Source organism: Hyperolius riggenbachi, chromosome 1 (assembly GCF_040937935.1).
Source record: "Hyperolius riggenbachi isolate aHypRig1 chromosome 1, aHypRig1.pri, whole genome shotgun sequence".
Lineage (NCBI taxonomy): Eukaryota > Metazoa > Chordata > Amphibia > Anura > Hyperoliidae > Hyperolius > Hyperolius riggenbachi.
Genome location: NC_090646.1, coordinates 455,731,320 through 455,745,892, shown reverse-complemented (window position 1 = coordinate 455,745,892; position 14,573 = coordinate 455,731,320). Strand labels below are relative to the sequence as shown.

The following is a 14,573-nucleotide window of genomic DNA, read 5'->3' as shown; positions in this document are numbered from 1 at the left end:
TTTGCTGAGCATTAAAGTCAATGGGGCTCGCGGTAAAATTTGCAAGCGCATTCGCAAAATCGTGATGTTTGGCCATCACTAACACATGAAGTATTTATTTAAAACATAGTGCCTGAAAAAATACATCGAATTGAAATTGCATATATTTGGCAATTTTTTTTTTTTAGTTTGAAATACTTAATAAATTATACTGTAACTCTAGAGTGCCTTGGGTACTAACATATAAGCTCACATAGATATGTTACTGCTGCAGAAATTTGAAAGGGGAATAAGGGACATTTTTCAATCTCTTATTGATGTGCTTGGGTATTGGGATTTCTATTAAGGGCAAAAGAAAAAGGGAGATGCATTGTGTATTTAACTAGGAATGTCAGACAGCACCTTTAAATAACCCATTAATATGAAATAATTAGATATTGCGAATATATAATATACTGCCTGTTATTACAACATACCCTTTACTGCTCTGATGCTGAATTTTTAAAATAAGACATTTAAAAACATTTAAAAGATTCTTTTAAGACTGTGCCCAACGTCACTCCTGAGACAAATGACCAATTTTATAAAAATCAGATTCTTCTCGCTGTGGTTAATCAATTACAATCTCATTACTGATGCAGTGGCTCGAGGAGAGATGAAATCTCTTGTAATTTAGATGAGGCTTTCCGTTGCAATCAGTTTGGATTCTGGCAGAGGCGTTGCCAAGGATACAAATCAAAGGGAAATAGGGACATTGGGGGCAGATCAGCATTCTGAATTTGGAGGCTTTAATGTGGTTAGACAACTAGTGAAATTATATGATAAAGGTTTGTCACACTCTTGGAGAAGAGATTAGAATATGTGAGGCGGCGTGCGTGCTTCTACTATGATACTGAAAATCAAGCAATCTGCTTGCCTAACGTGATCACAGCTAACAGTGTGAAAATGAAAAGAAATTAAGAAGAATGCTACATGCATAGCAGACACAGTTCCAATGCTGGGCTAAAAAGGTTGTTTGTAAGATACATGTTAGTATGATAAGGTAACAACAACCCAAATCCAGCAAGTATGTTTATTTGTTTAGTTGTTTAACATACAATGCCAAAGTCTATCCATCAATTATTGTTCACATGTTATAAAGTATTTATGGCTATGGCTTATTCCAGCATTTATAGAGATATTATGGATTGTGAATGAAGGTACTGCTGCATAGCTCTGTCACCATAACTACTGTTGCTATGGATCAGCTATGTGAGTACTTTAGCATACAGCAGTACTACATGTGATACCTGATGCCCATACTGCTACTGTTACCTACCCATTGCTCTCTTACAGTCTGATATTACTTGGGGAGTCTATTGTAAGCTAAAGAGAAGTGGTGGAAGACTACCATTCATAGCTCTTTAAGGAACCTGATGCAATGATAGGACTGGGTAATCCAAGTATGAAAATTAAGTTATGCCCATGCGCACGCATGGAATTGAAATAAACTTGGGAGAGCCACTTAATGCTGGGTCGTGCTACACTCGAGTGGGAGGAGCCCACTGCCTAAGATTGTACTATACGCTATCAAAGTATAGCCAGAGGTCTCTGACATGTACAAAAAGTGACTTTATTAATCAGGGGTGCAAAACATCTGTCTCGAAAATCCTTGTCATTAATAGAGATGGCCCTAACCTCCGATTTTAGGTTCGCGAATGGGGTTTGCGAACTTCCGTAAAAGGTTCGGTTCGCGCAAACTTCCGCGAACCGCAATAGACTTCAATGGGGATGCGAACTTTGAAAACTATAAACACTTATGCTGGCCACAAAAGTGATAGAAAAGATGTTTCAAGGGGTCTAACACCTGGAGGGGGGCAAGGATGAGTGGGATAGATGCCCAAAGTCCCGGGTAAAAATCTGGATTTGACGCAAAGCAGCTTTTTAAGGGCAGAAATCACATTGAATGCTAAATTGCAGGACTAAAGTGCTTTAAAACATCTTGCATGTGTATACATCAATCAGGGAGTGTAATTAGAGTACTGCTTCACACTGACAGACCAAACTCACTGTGTAATGCACCGCAAACAGCTGTTTGCGCACCGTGGCAGTTTTCAAGCCCATATGGTCACCGGGCTGTGGTAGCTCAATGATAGAACAACAGTGACTGTCCAGCTGATCAAATTTGGTCTGTCCACAATGAAGCAACGACCTTATTATCTTCTTGTATATAGGTTGGCATAGGTAGGTGCTCCAGTATAGGTAGGTAGGCATAGGTAGGTGCCCCAGCAGTTAGCTAGGCATAGGTAGAAGTCCCAGTATAGGTAGGTAGGCATAGGTAGGTGCCCCAGTATAGGTAGACAGGCATAGGTAGGTGCCCCAGTAGTTAGCTAGGCATAGGAAGAGACCCAGTATAGGTAGGAAGCATAGGTAGGTGCCCCAGTAGTTAGCTAGGCATAGGTAGGAGACCCAGTATAGGTAGGTAGGCATAGGTAGGTGACCCAGTAGTTAGCTAGGCATAGGTAGGTGTCCCAGTATAGGTAGATAGGCATAGGTAGGTGCCCCAGTAGTTAGCTAGGCATAGGTAGGAGTCCCTGTATTGGTAGCTAGGCATAGGTAAGTGCCCTAGTATAGGTAGATAGGCATAGGTAGGTGCCCCTGTAGTTAGCTAGGCATAGGTAGGAGTCCCAGTATAGGTAGCTAGGCATAGGTAGGTGCCCCAGTAGTTAGCTAGGCATAGGTAGGTGTCCCAGTATAGGTAGATAGGCATAGGTAGGTGCCCCAGTAGTTAGCTAGGCATAGGTAGGAGACCCAGTATAGGTAGGTAGTCATTGGTAGGTGCCCTAGTATAGGTAGATAGGCATAGGTAGGTGTCCCAGTAGTTAGCTAGGCATAGGTAGGAGACCCAGTATAGGTAGGTAGGCATAGGTAGGTTCCCTAGTATAGGTAGGTAGGCATAGGAAGGTGCCCCAGTAGTTAGCTAGGCATAGGTAGGCATCCCTGTATATGTAGGTAGGCATAGGTAGGTGCTCCAGTAGTTAGCTAGGCATAGGTGGGAGTCCCAGTATAGGTAGGTAGGCATAGGTAGGTGCCCTAGTATAGGTAGATAGGTATAGGTAGGTGCCACAGTAGTTAGCTAGGCATAGGTAGGAGTCCCAGTATAGGTAGGTAGGCATAGGTAGGTGTCCCAGTATAGGTAGATAGGCATAGGTAGGTGCCCCAGTAGTTAGCTAGGCATAGGCAGGAGACCCAGTATAGGTAGGTAGGCATAGGTAGGTGCCCTAGTATAGGTAGGTAGGTAGGAATAGGTAGGTGTCCCCGTATAGGTAAGTAGGTGCCCCAGTAGTTAGGTAGGCATAGGTAGGTGTCCCAGTATAGATGGTTAGGCAGGGCCTGGCTGGCACAGTAATAGCAATTTCAAAGGTCCAGCTGCAACACATAGGGCTGTATAATGTCAGTGTCAGTGGGCAACACAAAAAAAAAACACATCAGGAGAACATTAGCTCTCAAAAGAGCTGTTGAGGGGTACTATTTTAGCAATAACAATCAGCCAGGAGCAAGCTAACAAGCCTACAAGAACCTAACTAATCTTTCCCTATGAGAGTCTGCCAGCAACTGTCCCTTCACTAAGTAATGCAGGCACACGAGTGAGTGTAAAGCCCGGGGCTGCCTGCCTTATATAAGGGGGGGGGGGAGTGGCTCCAGGAGAGAGTGTAGCCTAATTGGCTACAATGTGCCTGCTGACTGTGATGTAAAGGGTCAAAGTTGACCCTAATGGCGCACTATGGGGGCGAATCGAACTTCCGGGAAAGTTTGCGATCGCATGCGAACGCGAACCACCCAAAGTTCGCCTGGAACCGCTCGCTGGCAAACCGTTCAGGCCATCTCTAGTCATTAAAACCAACACACAATTAAAAACAAATTTCTTCCTGGCCAGGAGTATTCAATTATGGCTTAAAGCGGCTTCTGAACAGATCAGGCAAACTTCAGTCGCTAGGCAAAAGCCCATGCAAAAAGCAGGTACCACTGTATATGCCTGCCCCTCCCACCACCAGTCACCCCACACTGCGCCCTACTCAGGCTGACTAACTGACCTAGCCTTTATTCCAGTGCTAACTTACTTATTAATCACATTACATCACTGTGGATGTGAGACTTTAATGTTTATGGCATACAAGGAGCTTGCGGGAATTGTAATCTGAAAAGGATAAAATGATGATGATTTCAATTGAAAAGGCAATCCCACGTGAATGTTACACTCCTGTGTGCCTGTAATACTGTATACACTTCCAATATCAGATCAGCACTTTCTTGACTGCTACACCTCCACCAATTCACCCTGTGAGATTCACACTCACCAGCGGCGATGGGCCAGGATTACAGTGGTCGTCACAAGATTTTGGGGCATTACCAGGCTCCCCCCGCCTTTCGATCACTTCCATCTGCCAGTTGCCAGCACTCTTTTTCAATCAGATCCCCGGGACAATCTTCTATGCATGATACCTCAATAACAATAATACGCCTTCATTGCGCAGCATAGTTAAAAACTGACAAAATGTATTAAAACATTCCACTCACATGTCATAGGAATAGGCAAGGCTTGCGGAGTTTCTAAACGGGCTCCTCCCTGTGCGGTCTCCTGGGCTGACCACCGTGTAGATGTGACTTCGGGTACCGAGCGTGTCCCGCCACTGCTATGCCTCCCTCTCCTGCACGCAACTTCTCTTCCGCATCAGACTCCTCCCGACTAGTTTCGTCACACCACGTGACTCATTCAGGGGACGGCTTCCCCTGAATGAGTCACGTGGTGTGACGAAACTAGTCAGCGGTCAGCCCGGGAGACCGCACGGGGAGGAGCCCGTTTAGTATTCCGCAAGCCTTGCCTATTCCTATGACATGTGAGTGGAATGTTTTAATAAATTTTGTCCGTTTTTAACTATGCTGCGCAATGAAGGCATATTATTGTTATTGAGGTATCATGCATAGAAGATTGTCCCAGTGATCTGATTGAAAAAGAGTGCTGGCAACTGGCAGGTGAAAGTGATTGAGAGGCGGGGGGAGCCTGGTAATACCCCAAAAGCTTGTGACGGCCACTGTAATCCTGGCTCATCGCCGCTGGTGTGTGTGGATCTCACAGGATGAATTGGTGGAGGTGTAGCAGTCAAGGAAGCGCTGATCTGATATTGGAAGTGTATGTGCTGGAAGTAAGAACTCATTCTCGGAACAGAAGCGCACCTGGACATAGACTGTGTTTTTTCCTCCTGGGTCCTTTGATTAGGACTTGTAGCACGAGTGAACTATTTTATAGATCACATTGATTGTACCATACCCTCATTCGTTTGATTGGACTGATCTGTGTTGGATTGATTAGGGATATCATATTGATATAAGATCGTGGAATAACTCGAGCACTGTGTATTTGAGTGTCTGTAATACTGTATGACCGCAGACTCAATAAAGAAAACTGTCACAGCGAATTAAAAGTTCCCACATATACGTGCAATGAGTTGGTGAGTGCCAGCTCATAAAAGGAGGGGAACTGTTGCCAGTGCCAGTGGTGTAGCGCCAAAAACAGCCTCTCAGCTTCCACTGGGTTAGCTGAACACTCTACAGCATGACCCTGCTTGTAACACCATCCAATTGCGCTATGCAGGGAGGTGCCAGCGGATCATCCAAATGGACATCTGTGCTGAGAAAACCCAGTGAGGCAGCTAGTCGGGCAGATGCACAGGCGGCTTGGCGTGGTTAACAGCTCCCACTGATGCTCCGCCAGGAAAGCACGCCCACTTTCATAGTTTCACAACCCACATCCACAGTGATGTAATGTGATTAATGAGTTAATTAGCACTGGATTCAATGCTAGGTCAGTTAGTCTTCAGCCTGAGTAGAGCACAACGGGGGGTGATTGGTGGTGGGAGGGGGCAGGCTTCAGGGAACTGACAGAAGCCCCAGGTAAGTGAAACTCTTTCTCTTTTTTTAGGTATCTTCAGGTTCCCTTTAAGCCATAATTGAATGCTCTTGGCCAGAATGGAACTTGTTTTTAATTGTGTGTCGGTTTTCGAGGTGGATGTTTTGTATACTGATTAATAAAATATTTTTTTGTACGTAGCAGAAGCCTCTGCCTAACTTTTTTTTGATAGGGTACAGTGGGCACACATATAATGTGAGTGCGCCAGTGGTGTGTAGTCAATAGGAATGCTCATTTGGATTCTGAGGAAACGAAATTTCCACAGAAATTCAAATTTCCACAGAATCAGAATTTGGCATTTCCAACCACCCCCAGTGATCAACTTTCCCATAGATGTGTACTGCATTAGGCAGTTCAAACATATCGGTGGCGCAACCTCTGATGATGGCATAGAGCTGAAATCGGTCCAAGAGTAGGCATCTCAAAAAGGATTCACATATTGGTAGGCTGATACTTGTAGTGCCTCAAGACAATTCAATGTATTCTGTGTCCCTGTTGCACAGGAGCTGCAATGTGAGTGTTGTTTTGATGATTTTCTTTACTCAATTAATAGCTTCTGCTTGGATTTGACACTAACAGTGTTTCCGTCATGTGATGACAGTCACCTCATTGGTTTGTTTGAGCACTTGGTGTCCAAGAGATTTATACAAATCTTTTGATCAAGAAAAAGACTGTTTATGCTAGCGCTGAGTCTTGCTTTGGAAATTTGACCATTCTTTTTGTGGATTAGGATATCTTGGCTGCAGCAGTGTTTATGCATGGCCGTTGCTTTGAAGGCACTTGTACCTGTCTTCTATTGATAGAAGCAATTGAGTATTGTACAGAGGGTCTTATCTATTTGTCATAAATCAGCTAACATCCCCTCAAGACCCTATTTGGATGTCTTGTTTCAATTAAGGCACTGTAATGACATGTATTTGTGTTTTCCAAGAAATCTATGTAACCTCTTTTGATGTTGCATGTATATGGCTTTGTGCTTTAACAACTTGTCAGCATACAGGATTCAAATCTAATGAAGGTAGAATAGCTGAAAGCTTACTCTTATTCTTTTAAGTTAGCCAATGAATGGTATCAACCTGATTAAAACTGTCTTGCTTCTACTATTAATGGTATTGTGATCCATATGAAATCAGAATTCTGCTGAAATCTGATTAATCTCGAATGGTGCAAAATAGTAAACTGACAGTTATTTCAAAATCAAGTTGCAATCAAGGAAATACTGATTGCATGTGCCATTGGGCATACATTGTGTAATGTACGCCTAGTTTACCATCTGTCAAGACTTGTGAAGAATACACAGATAACAGACATGTTGAAACATTTTCTTGTGCACCACTCTAGATTTTTACTTAAAACAATAAGTAATATCTGCCCTACAGCACAAATCTTTGACTTAATGCACTGCAAGTTTACTGACCAGGGATTTACCAGGAAAATAGATAATGGGAAATTTCAAAACACCTTTAAACCTTCTTTCAAATCTCTCTGCAGCCCAAGGGACATTGTGTGAAATTTATGGCTTTCCCTTTGACGTCAATGGATGTTCCTATAGCATGTAAGTGATTTCAGACAAATTGCTTCTTTATCTCTTTTTATCCGAAACTGCCCATTAGGAAGTGCAGCCCTTAAAAATCGCTCTGTTTTCTACATTTATACATTGTGCTACTATTGTTGCCAGCATGATATACTGTAGAAGACTTGAATGATAGGTAAGAAAGGCTAACCAGACCAAAAATGATGTGCCTATTTAAATAAAATATTGAATGTATTGTATACACTTGTTTAAATTGGATGCAGCGCCAGGTGAAATCCACAGATATGCTAACCACAAGAAAATGTATGCGTGCTCAACACCAAGCTTAACCCTTACAAGTCTGGCTGTGAAAATCTGGCTAAATTGGCTTATCATGAGGCATTGCTCATGCAAAATTGCATTTGCTTTCGCATGCCAAACTTTGCAGGGTCAAAAACTAATACCGCGAAGCGGTTGCCCTGCAGGAATTAGTTCATGCTACATAGCACTATCCAGGAGCGCCACAGGGAGGCTTCCCAATGCCCCCATACAACCGGGGGGGGGGGGGGCTGCGGGGCCCCAGGCTCTCTCACTACCTAGGAACCACAGCGGCAACCTGGAAGGGGAGGCTGGGTGGCGCAGACGACCCCCCCCCCAAACGTGGCCAGCGCCGGGGAGGTCCATCCGCACCCACCTCCCAAACTTAAAAACAGGCACTTACCTTAACACCATTGCGTTTTGCTACTGCGCATTTGGGAGGTGGGTGCGGATGGCCCTCCCCGGCACTGGCCACGCTTGGGGGGGTCGTCTGAGCCACCCAGCCTCCCCCTCCGGGGTGACGCTGTGGTCCCTAGGCAGTGAGAGAGCCTGGGTATTAGTTTTTGACCCTGCAAAGTTTGGCATGCAAAAGCAAATGCATTTTTGCATGAGCAATGCCTCATGATAAGCCAATTTAGCCAGATTTGCACACCCAGACTTGTAAGGGTTAAGCTTGGTGTTGAGCACGCATACATTTTCTTGTGGTTAGCATTTTGCAGTCTCTACCCTTTGGAGGCAGGTGGTGGATGGCTTGCTCTAGGTGGTGTGAGCCCTCGAGTGGGCTGTCTGTGCCTGTCCCCCCCCCTCCCTTCTGGAGTGTTGTGTGTGAGCCAGCCCTTAGCCCTAAGCTTGGGGTGACCCACACTTCATTCCTTTCCCATGCAGTGCCCCCATGTTAATGCGCAGTAGCAGAATGCAATGGACGTTAAGGTAAGTGCCTGTTTTTAATTTTGGGAGGTGGGTGCGGATGGCCCTCCCCGGCGCTGGCCACGCTTGGGGGGGTCGTCTGCACCACCCAGCCTCCCCCTCCGGGGTGACGCTGTGGTCCCTAGGCAGTGAGAGAGCCTGGGGCCCCGCAGTCCCCCCGGTTGTATGGGGGCATTGGAAAGCCTCCCCGTGGCGCTCCTGGATAGTGCTATGTAGCATGAACTAATTCCCGCAGGGCAACCGCTTTGCGGTATTAGTTTTTGACCCTGCAAAGTTTGGCATGCGAAAGCAAATGCATTTTTGCATGAGCAATGCCTCATGATAAGCCAATTTAGCCAGATTTGCACAGCCAGACTTGTAAGGGTTAAGCTTGGTGTTGAGCACACATAAATTTTCTTGTGGTTTGAAATCTACAGATATGTTTGACATCTCCTGTCTTCGTTGTGCACTGCCCTACAGGGAAATATTGAGGTAACCCCCAGGTAATTCTGCACTCAGTTTATCTGTTCCTATTTGTCTCACAGCAGCAATCTCTGATTATAGCAAGATGACACGTTATAGAGATACCTTTGACTGGTCCTCTTCAATTCCATTAAAATCAGTGCTATTCACTTTGTTGGTGTTGGAAATTAGAAAGAAGACGGGGGGAGGGGGGGTAAACATTCTCAAAACCTAGCTTTTCATTGTAATCATTGTGGCATCTTAGACATTGAACTTTTTAATATTCAACTATTGATGTGATGTGTTCACTCTGTCAGTGGTTCTTGGCCCTTTTCTCTTACTGACTTTCTCTCTCTGTATCTTGTTCTCACTTGTATATTGGTATGTTTCCTAGTTGTGGCATTGGTGCTAACATCTTTTTCAGTGCTCCAGTTGTCCAGTGACTGGCTATGAAAAGAAAAGAATTAGGCTTGGTGCTTTGCTTCCGGTTGTTAACAATTTTGATCTAAGTATTAAGTAACAGTCCTTTGGACTTTAAGCGAAGAATGTCTTATATTGATTTTTGGTGATGTGTGATTGGTAGGTAAGGTGGCCATCTCCATTATACCTTGGCCCTTCCATGTTACCCTGGTCAATGGGTAACATGGGCGAGGGAAGAGCAGAGACATATCTTCTTCATCCCAGGGGTAGCAGGAATCTGAATCAGCTGTACTGAAGCTGTACTGAAAATATGAGCTGTGGGCAGGGCTAGCATCCATTTAAAAGTCTGATGTCAGTGCACTTACTTGTAGTACTGCTGCAGACTTCTCAGTAACCCTCTAAATGAAAGAACTAGCAGGCAGCGGTGAGGTTTGAGACCCCCCCCCCCCCAAAAAAAAAAGCAAAAAACACACAAATAAACAGCCCTACATTTTTCACCCAAGAAAGGCTATGTTGGGGTACACATAGTATATACATTGCAGGGTATAAAACTAAAATTATAATAATTTCGCTCCACTCTTCCTAAAGAAAAATGAAAACTGCCAGCAAATAGCCAGATCAGTTTTAGAAGACATGTATCTTAATTCCTGGATGGACAGTTAGTTCTCTTTCACCCCAGATGGCAAAATGGTGCATTTCACGTGCTGTTTATCTGCCTGATTACTGGGAGCCAGTGCCTTCTGGTTGCAAAACAATGCAACCTAACCACATGCGTGTCAGTGGTTGAAGCGCAGCGTGTATACTGTCCAGTACAAAAACTGTATGTCACGTCTAATGGACAGCTGCCACCCACTCAGATGTGCATGCAAGAGACAACCACCAGGATTGGACATTTGCAGTCAGCTGGAACTATCCAGCAACAAAACAGGAGTGGTTGACAAGCAGTTAAATGTACTGTTGTCAGCTGTTCATGTGAAAGAGACCTAAGGCCTTTTCACATCACAAATCGCAATCGCTGACGTCAGCATTTTGCGATTTTGTGAGCGATTTTCTTACCTGCGTGGTAGTGATTGTTAGTAAAGCACATTTCTAAGCGCTTTTGCAGAGTGATCTGTTTTTTTAATTTCCTGACGTCAGTCAGGAAGTGAACTCTTTGACCCGGAAAAGAATAAATTCAATGTATTTATTCTAAAGAGCGCTTGGGAAATTGTTATACAAAGCAATTTTTCAAGCACTTTGCAATTTCCCTATAGCTTCCATTATAGGCAAATCACCCCAAAAAGGGTACAGGCAGCGCTTTGGTGAGCGAATCAGAATCGAACCACTCATATGTGAACACTCTCAGGCTCCCTGCACACTGCAAATCCATTTTGTGATTCCAATTCCGATTTTCCCTGAATGCAATTAACAGAAAAACGGAGGAAAAATGCAGCATGCAGTAACAATTAAAAATCGGAATTGGATGTAAAAACCAATTAAAAATCGGAATCGCATGCAGTGTGCAGGGAGCCTCATAGGGAATCATTGCACAAGCAGTTTTAGGCTCCCTGCACACTGCATGCGATTACGATTTTTAATCGGTTTTTACATTTGATTCCAACTTTTAATCGTTAATGCATGCTGCGTTTTTGACTCCGTTTTTCTGTTGATTGCATTCATGGAAATTCGGAATTGCAAATCAGAATCGGAAACGGAATCTGAATCGCCAAACGGATTTGCAGTGTGCAGGGACCCTTAGGCACCCTGCACACTGCATGCGATTCTGATTTTTAATAGTTTTTTAATTCCGATTTTGATTTTTAATCGTTACTGCATGCTGCATTTTTCCTTCGTTTTTCTGTTGATTGCAGTCAGGGAAAATCGGAATTGCAAATTGGAATCGCAAAACGGATTTATAAATAATAAAGGCTGCCACAGTGTGATGTTAGCACCTCAGTGCTGTGAGGCACTGACATCACACTGTGGGAGGGCTTTCATCACCATATCAGCCATTCAGAGCCCCCTGATGATTCTTTGAGAAAAGGGTATTGAAGGTAAGAATTGATCTTCATCCCAATCAGTAGCTGATACCCCCTTTCCCATGAGAAAACTTTACCTTTTTCTCAAACGCATCATCTGGGGGCTCTGTATGGCTGATATGGTGGTAAAACCCCTCCCACAGTGTGATGTCAGCACCTCACAGCACTGAGGTGCTGACATAACACTGTGGCAGCCTTTATTATTTAAAAAGCACCATTTATATACAACTTAAATATATTGCACATTGCACATGCTTTAAAGAGTAACTGTCAGGCTGCAGAAGCTAATTTAAACCTCTATTCTCCTGTGTTAAACAGTTTAGAAGGAAGCTCAAAAGCCATTAGTGAAGATAAACATTTCAGTTACCTTTGATGTGTGCTTATCTTAAGTCTGTTATAGACCCATAAAGACGCAAGCCGCAGCTAAACTGCAAAGCATTCTGGGGCCCTCCCCTCGGCTGCTAATGAGACGGTACAGGAGCTTCTAATCAGTCCAGCGTGATAACACTGATAAATCTCGGGCAGACTACACTGCAGGAGTCAGCTATTGTTCCTAGCCACATGGCTCATTAATATTCACTGCACACCGTGTTGTTCAAGAACTAGCTTATCTGTGATCAGAAGCAGGCAGGACATGACGACACATTTGGCTTCACAAACATGGAGCCTGCCATGAGCTGTCAGGAGCATCTATCTCTGCATATACTATATACAAATTCTGTGAAATCCAAACGTGGACAGTGAAATGCATATGTAATGTAAGTACAGCCAATCTTTAGCTACTGATATATGTGTTTATTTTCTCTGAGACCCAATACCTAACAGCTCCTCTTTAAGCTAATATCTAATGCACTTCTACACACACACACACACACACACACACACACACACACACACACACACACACACACACACACACACACACACACACACACACACTACTGGATCCACCTTGTCCCCAACGCCAAAAGAGAAAAGCAGAGGGGTAATAGATGGTCCACTGAAAAACCTGTGTAACATATAAAAGCACAAACACAGTAAAGAGGAGACAAAGTATACTATACCTGCATTACAAGATCTTTTTTTTACTTACTCCCTTACTGTACTCCATTCATAAAAATGGGTCCACTAAAAACGAAATAGTTATGTGAAAGAAATAATTACCACTGCCAACACAAAGAATGTCAACTCTTCAGGAATTATTCAGCACATCTAGTTCAATTCAATTTATGAATACCCAGTTGTAGTACCTTTAATATGTCCTAGTAAATGCTACAATACGATTTTAACATGGGAATTAATACATTTTAATCACTAAATATAAGTGCTTAATACCCTTCTTTTTGTAAAACCCAATTAGGACAGTTAGGGATCCACTCCCAGGACACCCAATGGGGGAAGAACTTACCCGATTTTATTGACCTCTGTTAGACTGGTCAATGTAGGCTCCAGCACCACGGACTCACTCAGCTGTAGATGTACACTTCCTCTGTCAATAGGATTCCACCATAGAAGCACTCCAATGGGGCATTAGCCAGTAAAAAACGGCAATCCTCATAAAAGATAAATGCCGACCATGGTGTAATTACATAAGACCAATAAAAGTTTATTGTAAAAATACACTTCAAATTATGACTTCAATCTAGGCATATAGTTTAGTGGGCACTGGGATCTCCCCCGCTGCCTTCCAGATTCACTCAGATTGAACATCCTTTCCCTATTATGTATTATAGATACATGTAATCACTCAAATTCCATGGTTTATGTTTAGCTTTAAGTACTGTATACCGATAATGTAAAACTTCCTAGTGAGTTGGATCAATCTTTCTATCCTGTTCAGTCCAGGAGTGCTTTGATCAAGGCATTCCAAGATACTGTTGAAAAGGATTTAGAGATTTTATTTACTGAGAAATCTAAAATGTGCAGAGGCTTACACCAAAACCAATAAACACGCAACTAAAGTCCTTTAAGGTTAGGGGTCATTTGCAATGCTGACATCATTGGTTGTGGTTATTTTGGATGCTAAGAACTGTATAGGGCCTTACTTACATTTGTCACAGCTAATCATAAAGAAAAGAGGTCAAGAGAACATTAGGAGCCTTTCTTAAAAAATACAACATCTTTTAATACCTGTATTTCTTTATCTATCAAAGACGCATAGACCCCCTGGCAGGTAGACATATAGTAGTAGTGGGTATTGAGACGCTAGAATAATAGATTGGTGCCTGCCAAGGTATATAAAAGAGCACCAGGATTACTGAAATGGGAAGTGAGTTTATCTGTACTGAAATTACTCCTTGTACTGATGTTTATGTTTTTGTATGAAACCAAGGTATTTCAGTGGATGTCTATATTACCCCTCTTTACTTTTCTCTGTCAGAGTTGGGTACAGAGTAGATCTTAACCACTTCACAGCTTCAGTACAGTATATCTACTCCTCTGCAGACTTCACTTAACCACCCAGGGGAGTAAATATACGTACTCCCGCTGCTACCACTGCTGTGCGCGCTCCCGCTTATTTGTGCGCTCGTTCATATTGCCATCTGGCCCCCTGGAGATCAATGAATGGGAAAGCAATTCCTAATCATTGATCTAAGTCCCCGTAGCAATGATCGGCACCTTTTATGAGAAGCTGTAAGATCATTCTAATAAATAAAAGTTTCCCATCCTCAGTACACTTCCTGTAAGCATACATATTTCGCTTACAGGACGCATAAAAAAAAAGACTGAGGCCATCTTGTGGCCAAATAGTAAAACTACATCTAAAAGCATTTTTTTTTAATGCAAAGACCTGTTTTTACATTTTAAATTAACCCCTTACCTCCCATACTCCCCAATAGTTACCAACATTTATTTTTTTTTGTAAAAAAATAAAATAAAACATTTACAAATATAAAAAATACATAAATAGTTTTCTTAAGGACTGAACTTTTTTAATATGTATGTCAAGAGGGTATAATACTGTTACTTTATAAATTATGGGCTTTTTATTAGTGATGGATGCAAAACT

General features: G+C 43.0%; 1 long non-coding RNA gene across 2 annotated transcripts in view; it reads left to right on the top strand.

Moving 5' to 3' along the window:
• Positions 1-708: 708 nt before the first annotated feature.
• LOC137553873 (uncharacterized) overlaps positions 709-14,573 on the top strand; it is a 56,683-nt gene continuing 42,818 nt past the window's right edge. The window contains exons 1-2 of one of the 2 annotated variants that reach the window (XR_011027301.1): positions 709-806; positions 7,418-7,481. This is a non-coding gene — a long non-coding RNA (uncharacterized lncRNA). Of the gene's footprint in view, positions 1,022-7,417; positions 7,482-14,573 lie in introns of both variants that reach the window. The other variant, XR_011027303.1, reaches the window with a different exon arrangement.